This window comes from Podarcis bocagei, assembly GCF_964188305.1.
Source record: "Podarcis bocagei genome assembly, chromosome: 3".
Taxonomy (NCBI): domain Eukaryota; kingdom Metazoa; phylum Chordata; class Lepidosauria; order Squamata; family Lacertidae; genus Podarcis; species Podarcis bocagei.
In genome coordinates, this window is record NC_138127.1 from 52,870,494 (window position 1) to 52,884,009 (window position 13,516).

Consider the following 13,516-nt stretch of genomic DNA (forward strand, 5'->3'; position numbering starts at 1 on the left):
ACTATTAAAGAATAGACAAAGATACAGCTGTCTTGTCATTTAGTAAAAAAAAAACCCATTGACTGAGCCATGAAAGCTTTTAACTAAGAAATAAATATTTTTTTTCAATGAAGGACCTAATGATTGACATAAAATTTTCAAAGCAAAGTTTTAGTAATGGCCGCTTATCCAGTCCTAGGGTAGGTGGTGGTTGTGGCCTGTTGCGACCTGACCCCTGGGAGCAATGCTGGGCTGGACGACCAGCAGTTGGGAAATCCCCTTGCTGGCCACGGAGTAGGGCGGGAGTTCCTGCCAGTCCCAGTTTTGAATTCCAGCCAATCATGCCAGTCCATGGTGGGGCAGGGCTCAGGAGCGAACCAGAGTGGAGCAGGCTTCACTACAGTACGTCCTCTGGATTTAAAAGACTGGCTGCCCTGACTTTGGGACTGCGGTCAGCCGAAGAGCACATCTCCCCATCCCTCCCTCCCTTTCATGCTTTGGGCCTGTTGTATATTAATGTTTCTTCCTCTAGGTTATGTGATTGACAGCCTTGCTCTAGTTCTTTAATGGTTGCCGTATCCAGAGCTGGGAAGGAATTTGCCTGCAAATAGATACACCCTGTTTGCAGGCTTTGCCCTCCACATAGCAATGGTCACAACTTTAGCTGACGTAGGCACTGGGGTGGAATTCTTCCTTCAGCAGTGTGGGAGGGCCATCCATGTAGACCTGCATCTTGTGATGGACCCATTAATCCCATGATCAATCTTTCATGCCTCAGCTTTCCACCAGGATGCTGGGAGGGATACATACCCAATGCCTAAACCAAATTCTACATATATCTGGAATATCTGGAATTGTGCCCAATTTCAAATCCCAGAACATTGTTCTTGTCTCATTTCTTCACCTTTCTAGACTAGGACTAGCTCCTGGGAAAGGGGTCACTGCAAGTGGGACTGCAACAGGTACTCTTGGAAACGGTGAAGCATTTGTTGTTGTTTAGTTGTTTAGTCATGTCCGACACTACATAATTCTGAAATGATTTGCTTCTAGGCTATTCTTGTTTTGGAGCCCCAATTTGGCTCAATAGGCCTTGTAAACATTCCTAATACACAAACAACAATGTGCAGAGGAGAGGGGGGGGAAAACCTCAACTCAAATTTAACAGGACTTTAAAAAACAAATTGCCCAAGGTTGATGGTTGAGAGGTTTTAACACTAGATGCCCTTACTTCAGTGGAAGAAAACTGAACTTTTCTCTACAAACTTTACAGGCCAATATAGCTCATGTGTATTATATGTTTTAAAGTTCATTTCTCTCCTCGGCATTCTGCTGCTTCAGTCTCCCTCTGCTGAGGCTTTTCTATTTTAGTTCACAAGGTCCCGTGACCCTGTCAGCCAATAACACAACAACAGAAGCAATGGAAACTTCTTTCTGAAATAAAAGTAAGTCAAAATAACTCGGCTTTTTCACGTTCTGCTCTTCCTCAGAATCACTTTTGTTTACTGCTGTTTTTATTTTCAGCATGTTAAACACAACTCATGGTGCCCAGGGGAGTAATTAAAAAGTTTCTTCAAACTTCTGTTTTCGTAACGTCACTTTTATTTATGGTGTGTCTTCGGTATATTGCAGTGTGACTGATCCTTCAAAAGAGCAACCAAATTGAAGGAATGCCTGTCAGAAGCTGAATAACTTGCACATAGATGCAGATTTCATCCTTATTTTTTTTCTAAAACTGGTCCAGTAATTCAACAGTTACTATTCAGTGAGGATTTGTGTGCCAGGTCTCTCCCCAGTTTTCTCTCTGACCCATTCAGGAGCAAGGAACGAAAGTATTATTAAAAAGGTCACATGTTCTAGCCATGACAAATTGCACATAAAACAGCAGTTTTTAAGCTGTTATCATGGATTGCAGTACTATTAATCTTAAGTGGTTTCAAGATTTTAACCTGAATTAAATAGTTAGCACACTTAAGAGAATATTAAATAAGTAAAATGAAATCCAGCAGGATTTGGGATGACATAACTTTTATGTTCATGAGATTCATTTGTATCCAGGATGAACATAAAATGTGCATACTGTACAGGAAACAGTGAATGCACACAACATATCTGGAATTAGAGCTACATCTTCAGATTAGAGTTGTTATCTTTTACTAAAATATTCTATAAATATTTTAGTGACAAATACCCCAGTGTATTAAGAACGAGCCTTTGTGAAGTGCTATGTTTGTTTCCCTGAGTAATATGTGGTAGTTAACTCCCCCCCCCCCCCGTAATAGGACAGAAACTGTGATATTGGATTGGCATCTCTGTGTGAAAACAGAAAGCTTTCCAAGTTACACAGATTTCTACTCTTAGATAGTAATAAGATATGGTCCAGTTTTAGCCATATAAAGAGAGTGACTTTTAAAAAAAGAACTATGCGGCAATTTAATAATTTAAGGTCAATGCCATCTTAATCATGTAACATTTAGCAGATGTTACTAGTAATTAACTGAATCATTGTGTATTTAAAGTAACACATAAAATATTGTTTTTCAGTTGACCTGTTTCTTTTATTAAAAATAGCACTATAGTTTAAACCCATAGACCATAATTATCTTACAGATTTAAACTGTAGTAATTCCCTCCTCCCTGGGAATTGCAGTTCTACCAGAAGTGATTACAATTAAAGTGGTGTGTGTGTGTGTGTGTGTGTGTGTGTGTGTGTGTGTGTGTACAATCCGTGCATCAAGGGCCTTCTGGCGGTTCCCTCATTACGAGAAGTAAGGTTACAGGGAACCAGGCAGAGGGCCTTCTCGGTAGTGGCGCCTGTCCTGTGGAACGCCCTCCCAGCAGATGTCAAAGCAATAAACAACTATTTTACTTTTAAAAGTCATCTGAAGGCAGCCCTCTTTAGGGAAGTTTTTAATGTTTGAAGCTGTACTGTTTTTAATATTCAGTTGGAAGCCGCCCAGAGTGGCTGGGGAAACCCAGCCAGATGGGCGGGGTATAAATAATAAAAAATTATTATTATTATTATTATTATTATTATTATTATTATTATTATTATTATCATCATCATCATCATCATCAATACAGGATCACAACTTCAGAAGAACCTAAGAAGTTGCCTTGTACCGAGTTAGACCACTGATACCTCTGGCTAAGTACCGTGTACAAACTAGACATAATGTTAATTGTATGGATGCAGTTAATGTGCATATGTTAAAAAATGTAAATAGCAGCCATGGGAAATCAGAGCAGCCTATCTGGGGATTGGGTGGGGACAGGGGGAGCTTCTCAGTGGTCAGAGGATTTAGTGCATTATGCACCAAGAACCACTCTTTCCCTGTCAATGCCTTTAGAAATGTCAAGCAGAATACAGAGACAGAGCTTCATGAAAAATTAGATAGGGAATAACAAACTTTGATATAATATAATATAATATAATATAATATAATCTCAAATTTTAAAATATTTTCATTATTCTACCTAAACATAGCATCTAGAGCATTGTGCAAAACAACCTAACAGCCAATATGTGCATCCATGATACGGGAAATGATCTCCAGAACCCCAAATCACATTTTGTTTTAGCGTATAGCTTATTGTGTTTTTTTTTTAATGAACTTGATTAAGTCTGCTGGTAACCATATTCGCAGATATTTTGATATTTTTTATAACCAAGGAATTTTAAAAAAAGCTTTTGGAATATGTTTTATTCTCATTGAAATGCTGTGTTGAGGAGCCCTAGACCTCAAATTGGTAGCCAGTATAGTTCAGCTAGGACAGGAGTAGGGAATGGGTGACTATCGATTTCAGTTTCTCTCAGTTTCTAATTTTCCCAATCTTAAAGTTCATTTCATCATTGTGCACTAACCACAGTTTTTGAACCATCTTCATAGGCTGCCCAGCATAGAAGGAGATTACTAGATGGATGACTCTGCCCAAATACCAACCAAATTCCAAACCCAGCTCTGTTCTCTTTTGGTGGAGAACTGCTTGGCTGTCCCCTCATATAATAAAATAAGAACAAAATAAGTGAAAGAATAATGAGAAGAGTAGGAGTGATACTTTCTTCATTAGCAGACTTTCAGTGCATGAAAGGTGGTCATAAGAATAAGGAAAAAATAAAAAAAATCCTTCCTGTAGCACCTTAAAGACCAACTAAGTTAGTTCTTGGTATAAGCTTTCGTGTGCATGCACACTTCTTCAGACACGAAAGCTTATACCAAGAACTAACTTAGTTGGTCTTTAAGGTGCTACAGGAATGAATTTTTTTATTTTGACTATGGCAGACCAACACGGCTACCTATCTGTAATAAGAATAAGGACTTACAGTTTGCAAATCCGTAGGCAGAAGGAACAGAGTTAGCAGTAATGTGTCAGAACCATAATATTGATATCCTAGAATACAAATAGGAGGGTTGTTTTTTTAAATGTTAATAAGTTCGATCAATAAAGCCTCTGACTTTTTAATCCACTTTCTAGCTCCCTCTGAAGTGCTGAAAGGCAGTCAGGTAGCAAGATATGTGCTGTAAGAATAGCTTGATTTTAACTATTCCCCCATGCAGTGCCTGTAACCCAGACCCAGCAGGCATGTAACTTGTGAAAACCAAAAACTGAATCTGTTCTGAAACAGATAATTATTTTCATTATTCAATCTGAGTGAAATTCATGCATGAAGTAAGTTAGGCTTTTGAGCCTTTTTTTATTCTCAAGTAAAGACAAAGGGGCCTTTATAGTTTCATATTTGTGTGCTTTGAAAGAAGAAAGAACATATTCATATGGGAAATAATCAGATGTGATTGCTGAAAAGAGCAGATATAAACTTTAAATTTTTAATCTTACTAAAACTAATTTTATGTTGAAGTACCATGCAAGTTCCAAACAAGCAATTTACCTTTCTTTCTTTCTATCACCTGCCTTTTCCAATGCTGACAGCAGTGTACAACATAAAAACAACTACAAAGTCACCCAGTAAATTAACAATAATACAAAGTTAACAAGTAGGGTTCTACTGTACTGTCCAACTAAGTAGCCAAAAATCTTCAAACAGAGGGCCTTACACAACAGCCTGAAGCTCAGGTAGATGGGAGGAGCCTCCCTAGCTCAAATGTTCTTCCATAACACCAGGGCAACCTGATGCACCACTCACATGTAGGGCATGGATTGAAGTAGGACCATGCTTTTAGCTCCACCCCCGACCTGGGTTGGGGAGTTGATTTTCAAACAACTGCACATTGAGCACAGTTGTCTGCATGAGAATCATTTAACTCATTGTCTTGTTAGCTTAATTTAAAATAGATCTTGCTGGTATGAAAAGCAGAAGAACACTGAGTGAGACTAATAAAACTTTGAAGGGAAATAATATGTTCCTAGGGATCTGTAACAAAACCGCTACATTCTGACAGAATCGTAAATCATCTAGAAAGCAGGAAGATAATGAGGGAATGTGTAAATCTTCAGATGAAACCTGTTATTGAAGTATGTTATAAGTGAGAGTAAAAGTTGAAGACTTAGTAGCATAGCTGCCAGCTGTCAGTGATACCTCAGTGTGTGTTGTAAATGGAGATGCTAGGAAAAATGCTTAGTGTTGTAGTTGCCAGTGTGGTTGCACATGAAACTGTAAGTAAGGCGCACTGTAAAAGGAATCATAACCGTTTTTGTCTGTGGAATTTGTGTACAATTTATTTTTGGCAGATAAATGAGTTTATTTCCTCACTTAACTGTACAGTAACACTAGCTTCAATCTATGTCTGGTTATGAAAAGCTATACAGATTCTATATAATAAAGGAGAAAGAAGAGCCTTGCTTCAGACCTGAGTAAATTGCTTCAGAAGAAAACCCTCTTTGCCCCTTAAAAAAGCATAGAGCCCCAGGAGAGCTTAGCTTTGGTGCTGAAGAGAAGGCACATTCGCTGACTGCTTCAGATGAGTGGCTCACAACACTGTCCAATATACTTTGGACAGTACACTTTGACTATAGCTCTTTTATGACCCACATTTTGTGACCACATCTTAAGCATTGCTAAAATACTTTGCTGAAATAGAGTTATGCCACTACCAACACCACCATACTTTAATGTTACTTTCTGTATTATGGTGCTATAGTGCTAGAATGCTCATTTTAAAAGAAAATTAAGTTTCCAGTTACCACCATTTTAGCAGCATGGTTAATGATGGTTAAAAAGATTTCTATTAAACATTTTTCTGTAAAATGATGTTATAGCATGCAAACAAACATATATTTATTTGTATGCCACCTTTCCATGGTTAAAACCATGTTCAAGGAGGCTGACGACATGTAAAAAAACAACAAAAATAGTCATAAACCATCAATAAAACATCAAAAGTAAACAAATGGAACAATTTCCACATAAATCATAAGAAGATATAAAATAAAGATACAAAAAGTTAAGATCAATAACAGCAACAACCTACCCTCAGCGAAACCCTCTAAACAATACCCCAGCCCAAGGGTCTGTTCTGTAAACACCCCCCCAGCCAGGTGAAAAAAGGTCTGCCAGGCAGGTAACAGCTCTTCAAGGACTCACAGCCAAGATGGTCTTGACTTATAGCCAGCATGGTTGTGTTATAGCACTATACCTCCCTTTCATTAAAATGTAAATAGCTGGAAAAGCATTTTAGCAATAACTAAAAGATCACTTGATTAAAAAGGGGGTTGTCTTAAAATGGTACCTGCCCCAGAGTACCAAAGTCAGACTTCTGCCGCCTGAGGGGGAATTTTTTTTAAAAGAACCACAAGGAAAAAACCAAGATGACAATGACTGCATGATGACATTGTGTGGATGCCATGTAAAAAGTGAGTGAAAAGCACCTAATGTGGAGCAGTCTCTGTTCTTGTAAATAGGGTTTTTAAGCAGGGAATTGCTTGTGGGAAGCAAGTTGTTGTTTAGTCGTATAGTCGTGTCCGACTCTTCGTGACCCCATGGACCAGAGCACGCCAGGCACTCCTGTCTTCCACTGCCTCCCGCAGTGGGAAGCAAGTATCTTTGTAATAATTGCCTATATATATCAGCAGCACCTTTATGCCTTTTTTCACTTTACGTTAACAAACAAATCTTCTAAAAATGTTGCAAAACTGTTCTAGTTTCCTTGCATGACTCACTGAAGCTAAGGCAATGGAAGCCCACAACAAATATGTATACCGCCTTTGAATTCCTTCTGGAGTAGTTTTATAGGTTTGGCCAGAGATTAAAGAGAGTTAGAAAAAGGTACAAGTTATGCCGCAGGCAATGATGGCTGACGCTATCACCTTTCTCTATCTCTGTCATTCTGCCCCAAGTCTTTGTGTCAGTCTATTTAGTTTATTTCTTTACTACATCTGGTACATTGTCTTAAGACAGGTCCAGTTGGAAGTCTATTTATTTCTCAATCCATTTCCCCAGAATCTGGGGTACAGTACTGGCTTCTCTCATGGGTTTTTGAGGACGAGTGAAATAACAGTGCTACAGTATGCTGTAAATAACATTGCAGAAGTTTGGATAATGATGAGACATTTAGACGAGAGTTATGCTAACTCTCATGGTAATTAGCACTTAATAGGAATCAATTGCTGGAAGTAAGAACTGGAATGCAAAATTTTGAATTTGCTCACATAACATAGTAACAGAATATCACAATTGTAGCTGTGGCTGAGACTATGAACTGTTGACATGTACCGTATTTTGCGCCCCATAGGACGCTCCGGCTCATAGGACGCACCTAGTTTTTTGGGGGGGAAATAAAGAAAAAAAAATTATTTCCCCCCCCAGGTGCGGGGCTGGAAGAACCAGGTCGGGGAACAGTGGGAAGGCACGCTCTGCCTCCCCGCTGTCCCCCGAGCTTGTGGGGCTGGCAATGGGGAGAAGTGTGCTGATCCCGGGACTGCAGGCAGCTCTGCGCCGCCATCCGGAGCGGGGCGGGACTTAGCGCCCCGCTCGGGATGGCGGCGCGGATCTGCCTGCAGTCCCGGCACGGCAGGCAGCTCTGCGCCGCCATCCGGAGCGGGGCGGGACTTAGCGCCCCGCTCGGGATGGCGGAGCAGATCTGTCTGCAGTCCCGGGACGGCAGGCAGCTCTTCGCCGCCATCCCGAGCGGGGCGGGACTTAGCGCCCCGCTCGGGATGGCGGCGCAGATCTGCCTGCAGTCCCGGCACGGCAGGCAGCTCTGCGCTGCCATCCGGAGCGGGGCGGGACTTAGCGCACCGACCCCTCTTGCTCTCCAGGCTTCAGCGAAAGCCTGCATTCGCCCCATAGGACGCACCCAGATTTCCCCTTCATTTTTGGAGGGGAAAAAGTGCGTCCTATAGGGCGAAAAATACGGTATGTTGCCTTGCCTGTTTACTTTGCTCCGAGATGGTCTTGAGTTTACTTTTTATGTTGTTGCAATTCTGTGGTTTTTAAAGTCTAATTTGTAGGGGCAACTTTCAGTTGCTGACGTCCAGGTTTATAAGCAAATCTGGCCAACCATCTGTATGCTTGACCTTGTCCATCATTGTTCATCACATTCTAACAAACAGATTGTCTGGTTGGATCCGGGAGATGAGAGTGGGACCAGTTTCTTTTGAAGGAGACAGTGATTTGGCCTCTGATGAAAAACCTAACCTGGATCCAGAAGAAGTTAGCAATAGACCGGTACCTAACCTTCCTTGATAGTAGTTGCTGAAGGGTGGTTGTTGGGCAACTCTATATACTTTTGGACAAAGCTGATTTCTAGATTACTTATTAATTTGGAGTAGGTTTTGGAACTGAAACTGCCTTGAACAACCAGCAGAATGGCATTTATTGAGGGAAAGGCAGGGAGAGTGTGACCTTGTTAATTTTCTTAGACTTCTTAGTGGCCTTTGATACTGCTGACCATGTTGGGCAGGCTTTCTGAGTTGTGGATTGGCGGCACTGCTTTGTAGTGGTTCACTTTTAATTGGAGACTAACCCCTTGAAGATTCTATTTCTGGGTCCCATCTTTCCCCCCATGATGTTTAACATCTATATGAAACAAATGGGTGGCATCATCTGAACATACGAGACTCAATCTGTACCAGTGTTTCTCAAACAGTGGGCTCAGACCCATCACTAGGCCTTGGGCCACGTTCTGGTAGAGCTCAGTGCCACAGCCTCTCCAGCGCTTCCTAACTTGCCTGCCCCCCACGCTATGTGTGATGGGCAAAGGTGGTCAGTTTACAAATGAGTTCAGTAGAGTAGGCATTACATTCCTCCTCTGAGGTAAAAGGGCCAGAAAAGATAAAAGATGAATAGGTATCATCATTATCATCAACAAATAAATTGGAAATAGAATAGATGAGTGTAAGAGAAGAAAATTATTATAGGAGGAAGCAGTAGTGGCTGGTGGGGCTTCATTGCTCCTGGCTTACTGGGAGGGACCTATTCTAGCTTCCAGTTGAGCTCACAATAAGATGAGGTAATATGAATAACCAATAGCATCCCTTATATTCCTAAAGTTGTTTGGCTCTGGCTACAAATAGCCAATGAAGTCTCATCTGTTTACTCTAGCTTGGCGCCTCAGTCTGAGTAACTTGTTGGTTATGGACACGATGGTTAACTCCTACACTGACTGGTTAGTCAGTCAGTCAGTCACTACCAATGATATTGTGTTGAACAAGAGGTCTGACAAAATGATTTTTCAGTAGCTTGTCACTTTCAACTCAGTAGATCCATGAGTAGACAGACATAAGAGAAAATTTCAGAAAGAGGGATGTTAAAGGGTTTAAAGGGTTTGTATGCATTGTATCAACCAAGCAATGCCCTTGTCCAAATATGACAGGTTTTGACACAGTTTCCCTTCATAGATCAGATCTGCTAAGTTGATATTGTGATCCACCATGGGAGGGGTGTGTCTTTAAATAGAGCTTATAAATGCTTTAAAAAAATAAAAATGAAATGAAAATAAATAAATAAAATGGATGGATGGATAGATAGATTAATACAAAAAACAGTGAGCTCATGTTCTATTTTGGGGGATATAATTAACAAAGAAACAAAGAGGTACCGTATTTTGCGCCCCATAAGACGCTCCGGCCCATAGGACGCACCTAGTTTTTTTGGGGGGAAATAAAGGGAAAAAAATTATTTCCCCCCCAGGTGCGGGGCTGGAAGAACCAGCTCGGGGAACAGTGGGAAGGCACGCTCTGCCTCCCCGCTGTCCCCCGAGCTTGTGGGGCTGGCGATGGGGAGAAGTGCGCTGATCCCGCGACTGCAGGCAGCTCTGCGCCGCCATCCCGAGCGGGGCGGGACTTAGCGCCCCGCTCGGGATGGTGGCGCAGATCTGCCTGCAGTCCCGGGGCTGCAGGCAGCTTTGCGCGGCCATCTGGAGCGGGGCGGGCTTCGCCCCCGGCTCCCGGTGGCCGCGCAGAGCTGCGCTGATCCCGGGACGGCAGGCAGCTCTGCGCCGCCATCCAGAGCGGGGCGGGACTTAGCGCCCCGCTCGGGATGGCGGCGCAGATCTGCCTGCAGTCCCGGCAGGGCAGACAGCTCTGTGCCACCATCCCGAGCGGGGCGGGACTTAGCGCCCGCTCCCGATGGCCGCGCAGAGCTGTGCTGAGCCGGGGACTGCAGGCAGCTCTGCGCAACCCTCGGAGCCCGTCTCCCGAGGGTTGCGCAGGGCTTCCTGAAGCCTGGAGAGCGAGAGGGGTCGGTGCGCACCGTCCCCTCTCGCTCTCCAGGCTTCAGCGAAAGCCTGCATTCGCCCCATAGGACGCACCCAGATTTCCCCTTCATTTTTGGAGGGGAAAAAGTGCGTCCTATAGGGCGAAAAATACGGTAATAGCAGCTTTCTTTCTTGTAATGGTAGCTGTGTTGTTTAGGTAGCAATAAAATTTACAATAGACATTAACTTCCATTTAACTGCATAATATAGGCTTGAGAATTCCTGGCACCTCCTGGGCTGGTTCCCCTCCCTGATAGGGGCCTATCCCCCTTGCTACTCTCAGAAATAGCCAGTCACCAGCCCTCTGCTTCTGGGCAGAAGGAGAAAGCTATGCAAGTGGAGGCTAATGGTATGTTCCCTTGCTTTTGTCACTCTTTATAAGCTAGACATGAGTGGGTGAACAGGCAAGGGAAGAATAAGAAGAGGGCTAGACATCTGACAGTTGGAGTATGAGCCTCAGTCTTGTGATGTCAACGCCATACACTCCAACCATTATAACAGGACATTCCTGGAATTACAGAAGCCATCCCAGCTTCTGATTTGATCCTGGAGTGTCCCAGGGATGCGCTGGCCCTTGCAGTGGTGCCGTGCTCTTGCAAGAGTCAGCTAACTCGTGTAAGCTGCACTCTGGTGTAAGCCAGCTGACTTGCCTCCTGATTTTCATCAAGGGAATGTTGGAGGGTATTCAACTCCTGATACTGGGTCTACATCTACATACAGTGGTATCTACGGTTACAAAATCCGTTCCAGAGGTCTGTTCGTAACCAGAAACCACTCGTAACATGAGGCACACTTCTGCTAATGGCACCTCCTTCTGTTGCTGCGCCACCGGAGTGCAATCTCCGCTTGCATCCCGGGGCAAAGTTTGTAACAAGGGGCATCTACTTCTGGGTTAGCAGAGCACATAACCCGAAGAATTTGTAAGAGGGACAGCTCGCAACACGAGATACCACTGTATTTTGCCAAGTGATGTGCAACCTATGCAGTCCTATGCATGTTTTCTCAGAAGTGCCTCTTCATCCAATGGGGATTACTCTCAAGTAATTAAGAATGGGTTTTCCTCCCATTCCTCCTTTGCCTCCCTCCCCCAGCTGTTCTGGATGATCAAGGGACCCATTGGTGCAGCAGTAAAGTGCTGCTGAGGTCTCTCTCTCCTCCAGTGGAACAGTCTCCAGTGGATCTCAGTTGCTCTCCTTCATGGGAGGGTAAGTCTGGCTCTACCCCATATAATTGATAACTATTTCTTTCGGGAAGCTTTTAATGTTTGATGTATTATAGTATTTTAATATTCTTTTGGAAGCCGCCCAGAGTGGCTGGGGAAGCCCAGCCAGATGGGCGGGGTATAAATATATTATTATTATTATTATTATTATTATTATTATTATTATTATTATTATTATTATTATTACACTGCCATGCGGCTTACAAGTAATGCTTAAGAAACAGCAACTGATAAAACATACTAAAAGAAAAGCATCAAAATGACAGTTGTAAAGCAATAGCTAATGGAGCTGTTCTCAGCATTTTTCCACAAATGAAAAAGCAAGGCCTTTCCACAATTTGGGTGTCCCAGCTCACAAGGCCTTATTTCTCATACCCACCTCCCCAACCCCCAAGTCTGTAGCCAGAAAGAATGCTCTCAAAGGGAAAGCAATGTTTTTGGGCATGTTCACATTGAAAGTATTTGCACAAAATGCCCCCCTCCTGCCAGTTTTGCTGTTTTAATCAATCAATTTCATTTCCTATCGGAGGTTGTCAGGTCATTGTATGTGCTTTCTAATAACTGTTTGCCTGAATAGTCATACTATATGTAATTGATCCTTGTAAATTGCCAATAGTTTTGTCAATGTGAGCCAGAAATGACTTTCAGACTGTTGTCTGAGCTCAACGTTTTCTAGGGGTTTGGGCAGAATAGTTCACACTTTGTCCTGTTGCGCTTTCAAATATAGTGGTACCTCAGTTTAAGAACAGCCCTGTTTACGAACTATTTGGTTTATGAACTCTGTAAAACCAGAAGTAGTGTCCCGGTTTGTGAACTTTACCTCAGTCTATGAATGATATCTAAACAGTGGAATGGCACTGGTGGCGAGAGACCTCATTAGGGAAAGTGCGCCTCAGTTTAAGAACAGTTTCGCTTTAAGAACGCACTTCTGGAACGGATTAAGTTTGTAAACCGAGGTACCACTGTATGAAACGTGAAAAACTGGGAATGGAAACAAAGTAGGCAGCTGTGATGTTATTGTTGCAAAGCTCAGAAAGGCTTAGATGCAAGTCTCTTTCTATTTTAATCTGAATGCTTGTGGTTGGGAGTGGTTGAGATAAATGACTTGGGGCTCATCTTGAGGCTTAGGGCAGTGTTTCTGAAGTAATTATTTATTATATTAATTTGGCTTTCCCAAACGTATAATAAATCCCAGAAAGTACTTTGCAGTATGTTTATCTTTACGCAGTGCCAAGCCATGTCCTTATCCTCATAAGAAACAGTTCTATTTGTGTTTGAGTTTGCAAATTCTGACCTGAAGCAAAATTACCCTTTTCAATAGGAAATGAAGACATGCTCCCTCTACTTCAGGATGAGAAGTAAAATACAGTTTCATGGCCTGGGCAAGAACATTAAAAGTAATATCCTGGCCAACAGTTTGCTTACTCAGTATATTACTCTTTTCCTAATTCACCAAACTGGATTGTTTTTCGTTCAGAACTGCTGTGTCACGTTGCTATATTCTATGCCAGTCATACTGAATTTCAAGGAGGTGTCTGTGCATGCAGTAATACACCTATATATAGATTTTAAAACATCAGGAAATTACCAACACTACAATCCATTTTTATTATTTTGTTAACACCCCATTTTCTTAAGCAGCCTTCCTGTCAACAGTGAATTCCTT

At 42.3% G+C, this 13,516-nt stretch overlaps 1 protein-coding gene across 5 annotated transcripts in view; it reads left to right on the top strand.

Moving 5' to 3' along the window:
- ESR1 (estrogen receptor 1) overlaps positions 1-13,516 on the top strand; it is a 210,635-nt gene that overhangs the window by 37,899 nt on the left and 159,220 nt on the right. The window contains exon 2 of one of the 5 annotated variants that reach the window (XM_081187204.1): positions 1,356-1,421. The exons of the other annotated variants lie outside the window; for them this stretch is intronic. The gene's annotated coding sequence lies outside the window, so the exon portion shown is untranslated. The remainder of the gene's footprint in view (positions 1-1,355; positions 1,422-13,516) is intronic. 5 annotated transcript variants of the gene reach the window in all.